Below are 6,712 nucleotides of genomic sequence, written 5' to 3'. Positions count from 1 at the left end.
GCTTTTTTTTTTTTTTTTTCATTTTCTCTCTTATTAACACATGCAAAATAAAAAATTTACTTTGTAATAAATTTCAGACTGAATTTCCTTGGAGATATGATAATCATAATCGAGAGTCTGAATTTCCTTATGGTACTCTCCCTGAAGTTTAGACTCAGATGAAAAATACATCGAATCTTCATGAAACACCACATCCATTGTAATAAACATTTGTCGAGTTAGAGGATGGTAACATCGATATCCCTTTTTGTGCAATGCATATCCAACAAACACACATTGCAATGCACGAGAAATTAACTTGGTGCGTTGGTGTTTGTGTAGATGCACAAATGCCATGCAACCAAAAACACGAGGAGGTAGATTTGTGACGTATGGGGCACATACGGCATTAGTAAGAGCTTGGAGAGGTGTTTGGAAGTCAATTGAGCTGGAAGGTACCCGATTGATCAAGTATGCGGCAGATGTGATTGCTTCTCCCCAATAAGATATAAGTATTTTTGCTGCTATCAAGGAAGCACGAACAACCTTTAACAAGTGCCGATTTTTCCATTTAGCGACTCCATTTTGTTGGGATGTATTGGAACAAGTAGTCTGATGAATGATGCCATGTCCTTCCAAATACTTTTGAAGATCAAAACTCTGATATTCTCCACTATTATCGCTACGCAGAACCCGAACCTTTGCATTGTATTGAGTTTCAATCATTTTATGAAAATTTTGAAACAACAAGTTTGCTTCATCTTTAGTCTTCATCAAGCATAACCAGGTCATTCTGGTACATTCATCAATAAAAGTAATAAACCAACGTGAGCCACTCAAAGTTGAGACTTTGGATGGACCCCAAACATCAGAATGTATAACCATAAAAGGAAGTGGACTTTTATTCAAAATTAAAGGAAACGAAGTACGATTGCTTTTAGCCAATTCACAAATATCACAACGGAAACCAGAAATATCACTCTTTGCAAACAAACTAGGAAACAATTTTTTTAAATAACCAAAGGAAGCATGTCCCTAACGTCGATGCCACAACCAAATTTCAGACTTTTTCTTCTCCTTCTTAGATCCATCTACTATCAAGGCTTGTTGCAACTTATTTGAATCCTTTGACTGGAAGTCCAAGTAATAGAGTTTTTCCCGCTTAATATCACAACCAATCGTCTGTCTTGTTTGGATGTCCTTAATAACACAAAATTCAGGCCAAAAAATGACAATACAAGATAAGGTTGCAGTGATTTGAGAAACTGACAAAAGATTGTAATCTAAAGATGGAACAACTAAAATAGAATCCAAATTCAAAGTATCAGTAAGAGTTAAGGATCCTTCCCCAATGACTGGGGTTGTCTTACCATTGGCCGTGGAAACAATTTTTTGTGAGAAAGGTCTAAGGGGTGAAACCTGTCTAGAATCAAAAGTCATATGATTTGTAGCATCAGAATCAATTATCCATGCACTATTAATAATAAGTGTAAAAGTATTTAAAAACTTACCACCATAATCTGTAGCGGCTACCAATGCAGAGCCTTTCTCAGCAACATTAGCCTCTGTTTTTATTTCGGCGATAGTTGCAGTCGAGGTTTTCTTGGAATCCTTCGTCCATTGATCACGATTATTATCATTAATAACAAAGTGGTGATAGCCTAAACATGATCTAAAAGTCCATGGTTCAAACCCTCGGTTCCTCATTGTTTTCCTGGTCATACCAATAGTGGTTGCTTTGAAATTGTGGGATATCTAGACTGGTGGGATCAGTCTTATTGTAGTGAGTGGATTTGAAGGTTAACTTATCAATATTAGGGCTTGTCTTAGGATGGTTGATCGCTGTCAGACTATCATAGCGACAAAATATCCAGGATTTCAGTTCCATGGCTCTGATACCATCTTCAAATTGATAAATGGTAGTTTTTTCATTCATACTTTCATTCGTTCATGTACAGAGTATATATAGAGGGTAATCACCATTCTAAGAATGGGAAAGAATGATACAAGGAAAGAATGATATAAGGAAAGAACAACTAATATCCTAATATCTCAACTTTCCTAATATCTAAACATTCCTAATATCTCAACACTGAATGATATAAGGAAAGATGATATAAGGAAAACATTCCTAATATCTCAACAAAACTATGGGTCTAAGACCTTTAACATGAAATCCATTATATGGTATCAAGTCACATAGAATTACCTAGCTGCTTACTCTTAAAACTTACTCTCTGAAACCTACAATTTGATCCACACCCGTGACGCAACAATCTCCAATTGCTTAAGTGAATTCTCCTTGACTTTATTGAATGAATATGCGAGTCTTCTAACAACCTAATTGAATCTTTGTTAAGAGATTGGGAATGATAGGACATGTTAGGTTGAGTCTCTCCAAAAGTGCCCAACCCTAAATAGGTTAAAAGAGGGGTTTTATAGGCCTACAACCCTAAAAGATCAATATCTAGATTTTTTCAAAAAGAATACTCATGAATTTCTTAAAAATAAATCTGCCATATTCCGACAGATTCAGGATGGTTGCTTGAGTGCATTTACATATTGCTCAACACCTCAGGTGTTTGAGTGTTACATAAGCACTTGAGCAGTTCCAACTCTTGAGCAATGTTTGAACTGCTCGAGCATCTCTTGTTTTTCCAAAACACTAATTTCAGCAATTTTAGTTCATAAAAAATTACTAGTTTGCTTTAACCTTTTAATCTCTTAAATTGCCACTAAACGAACCTTTTTAAACTTATCTATGACTTTTAAGTTGAGTCAGTAGTAACTTTGAATTTTCATTGGAGAGTAAATCATATATCTAAAAAATTTTCTAAGTTAGAATATTTTGAAACAAAATTGCTAACATATAAAGTACCAACTCTTTGGGCCTAACAAAATTAGATAAGGGTAGTACAGAAAGTCATAATAAATATACAAAAACATGGGACCATGGTACAATGAAATGATACTATGAATACAAAGCCTTGAAACTACTTATAAATCTATCATTTGAAGCAAAATTGGAGAAGTTGGAAGTGCAATTGAGAGACTACCAAGCGAAAGTTGAACATATAAGAGCAGAATCACTATGAATATGAGAAACTCAAAATTTTGGACTATAAATAACAAGCGTTTATATTTCAAAGATCATGAATTCTTTGGTGAAGATTCAAAATGATTTAATTACACGTTGTTGTTGAAACCATTCAACATAGGGTACAAAATCGTAGGACTAAAGTACAAAGACATAATATTATGTTACAACCAAATGTAACTTTGGGTACCAACGATTGGGACTACTTAGAATTTTATCTTTTGCAGTGGAATTGAATAACTAGAAACTGGAATTGGAAAACAATACAGTGGAATTTGAATTTAGGGGAGTGGAATCACAATAAATGTTGAGAAATTGAACCAGTTAATTTACTTCTACATTTTTTTTACTATTTTTATTCTTTAATACAATATTTTACTTTAATAATTTATTTTTTAATAATATTTTATTTTAATTAATTAAAAGATATTCTTAATTTTTTAATAAATTTGTATATAAGAAAAATTTTAAAGCTTCTATTTTTTATAAAGTCATTGTCATTTGCATTAAATTAACTAAGTAATTTTATATTTTTCATGCTAAATAATTTTTTATGCACATGATCTTATATTTTTTAAAATAATATAATTAGAGGATCCGAAATAAATACTTTTTAATATTTTATTAAAATAATATTATATTTTATTTTGAAAATATAAAATATAACCCGTCTCCAGTCCCCAATTTTCAGATCCTCATCTTTTCTTTGCTTGAATTCCAACTCTTGTTTCCATGGACTTTGTGAGTCCAATCCTGGAAATCGTCAACCGCTTATGGGATTGCTGTGATAAGCGTGCTGTTTACATCCGTCAACTCCCGGAAAATCTCAAGTCTTTGAGAGATGAAATGGAGGAACTTAAGAATGTGTATAAAGATGTGAAGAAAAAGGTGGAAGATGAACAGAAACTTCAGAAGGAGATTAAACATGTAGTGACTGGCTGGATCCGCAGCGTAGAATCCATGGAAGGAGAAGTGAAGGAAATGTTGACAAAAGGAGAAGAAGAAATCAAGAAGAAATGTCTCGGAAACTGTTGCACCTGTTGCCCCAGAAACTGTCGCGCCAGCTACGAGCTTGGAAAGATGGTACCTAAAAAGATTAATGCTGTGTCTCAATTGTGCAGTAAGGCAAATAATTTCCAAGAGGTGGCTGCCCCTTTGCCTACACCTCCGGCGATCGAGGTGGTCGCTGCCCCTTCGCCTACACTTCCAGTGATCGAGCTGCCTTTGGACAACACGGTGGGCTTGGATTCCTTGTCTGAGGAGGTATGGAGATGCCTGCAAGATGACAAGGTGAGAACTATTGGATTATACGGGATGGGGGGTGTGGGGAAAACAACCCTCTTGAAAAGAATCAATAATGAATTCCTCGAAACCAGCTTTGAATTTGATATAGTGATTTGGGTTGTTGTGTCCAAACCGGCAAGTGTGGAAAAAATCCAAGAAATGGTTCTCCGTCAGAGTGACGCTCCTGATAACAGATGGAAAGGTAGGAGTGAGGATGAAAAGGCTAAGGAAATATACAATATCTTAAAAACAAGGAAATTTATACTCTTGTTAGATGACATATGGAGCAGCTAAATCTCTTAAAAATCGGGTTTCCTCTGAATGATCAAAATATGTCCAAAGTAATATTTACAACACGATTTTTGAATGTGTGTGAAGCTATGGGAGCTGAGAGCATTAAAGTGGAATGCTTGAAATTCAAGGACGCCTTCGCTTTGTTTCAAAGCAATGTGGGAGAAGCCACCTTCAATTCTCATCCAAGGATACCCAAGCTCGCAAAGATTGTCGTTGAAGAATGTAAAGGCCTGCCACTTGCCCTCATGATTGCTGGAGGAGCAATGAAAGGAAAGAAAACTCCCCAAGAATGGCAGAAAAACATAGAACTGTTGCAGAGCTATCCATCAAAAGTTCCAGGTATGGAGAATGATTTGTTTCGAGTTTTAGCATTGAATTATGACAACTTGAGCAAACCCAACGTCAAATCATGTTTCCTATATTGCTCCATGTTCCCGGAAGATTGGGAAATTTCTTGCAAGCAGCTCATAGAACTATGGATAGGGGAGGGGTTTCTCGGTGAATGGCGTCACATACATGATGCACGTACTAATGGAGAGGAAATTATTGAACAGCTAAATGCTTCATGTCTGTTGGAATGTGGTCAATCCGAAAAGCATGTAAAAATGCATGATGTGATTCGGGACATGGCTTTGTGGTTGGCTTGTGAAAATGGGAAGAAGAAGAACAAATGCGTGATAAAAGAGCATGTCAGATGGATTGAAGGTCACGAAATTGCAGAGTGGAAGGAGACCCAAAGAATGTCGTTGTGGGATAATAGTATTGAAGATTCCACTGAACCACCGGATTTTCGAAATCTCGAGACTTTGCTTGCATCAGGTGAGTCGATGAAGTCATTTCCAAGCCAATTCTTTACACACGTCTGTCATTAGAGTTCTGGACTTGTCAAATTCTGAGTTGATGGTGTTGCCTGCAGAGATTGGTAACCTAAAAACTCTGCATTATCTTAATTTGTCAAAAACAGAAATAGAGAGTCTCCCAATGAAGCTCAAAAATTTGACAAAACTAAGGTGCTTGATATTGGATGATATGGAAAAACTTGAAACAATTCCATCTCAATTGATATCAAGCCTTTCATCTTTGCAGTTGTTCAGTCTTTATGCTTCCATAGGTTGCAATGGAGACTGGGGATTCCTCTTAGAGGAGCTAGCGTGCTTGAAACATGTGAGTGACATATCTATCCCTCTAAGAAGTGTCCTTCACACCCAAAAGTCAGTCGACTCCCACAAGTTAGGAAGGAGCATAAGAAGGCTAAGCCTACAAGACTGCACTGGCATGACGACAATGGAACTATCCCCTTACCTACAGATTCTTCAAATATGGAGATGTTTTGATTTGGCAGATGTGAAAATCAATCTGGGAAGGGGACAAGAATTCTCCAAACTTTCCGAAGTGGAGATAATTAGGTGTCCAAAATTGCTGCACTTGACATGTCTTGCTTTTGCTCCAAACCTTTTGTCTCTCCGTGTGGAATACTGCGAGTCAATGCAAGACGTGATCACAGAAGATGAAGAGATTGGAATTTCAGAAGTTGAACAATGTTCAGATGCATTCTCAGTACTCACAACTCTCAGTTTATCTTATTTATCAAATCTAAGGAGTATATGTGGAGGAGCTCTGACATTTCCTTCCCTAAGAGAGATCACTGTGAACACTGTCCAAGGCTAAGGAAGCTGACATTTGATTCCAACACCAACTGTTTGCGTAAAATCGAGGGAGAACAACACTGGTGGGATGGGTTGGATTGGGAAGATCAAACCATTAACCAGAAACTCACTCAATATTTTGTGCCTAAATGAAGGTGATGATACATTGGGGGCGGCACACCCAGTTCGTCTCTTTTTTCCTTTCATCTCCAGGTAATTTCGCTTTCATTTCTTTCTCTCTTCTCATCTTTTTTTTTTTCTTTATATCTTTTTAATTTAGGTGAGTAAACTAACTGAGATGTAATTTGGTTCTTTTCATTTTTGCAGGTTTTTTTCTTTTCATAAGAAAATGGTTCAGAAAAACGTTTCAAGAATCTCAAATTATGGATGTGGAACATGAATTATGGAGTTG

At 36.3% G+C, this 6,712-nt stretch overlaps 1 pseudogene; it reads left to right on the top strand.

Moving 5' to 3' along the window:
* The first annotated feature begins 3,747 nt into the window (after nt 1-3,747).
* Nucleotides 3,748-5,924, top strand: LOC117908704 (annotated as a pseudogene).
* The last annotated feature ends 788 nt before the right edge of the window (nt 5,925-6,712 follow it).

Source organism: Vitis riparia, chromosome 19 (assembly GCF_004353265.1).
Source record: "Vitis riparia cultivar Riparia Gloire de Montpellier isolate 1030 chromosome 19, EGFV_Vit.rip_1.0, whole genome shotgun sequence".
Classification (NCBI taxonomy): Eukaryota; Viridiplantae; Streptophyta; class Magnoliopsida; order Vitales; family Vitaceae; genus Vitis; species Vitis riparia.
This window is presented reverse-complemented; position numbering and strand designations above follow the sequence as displayed.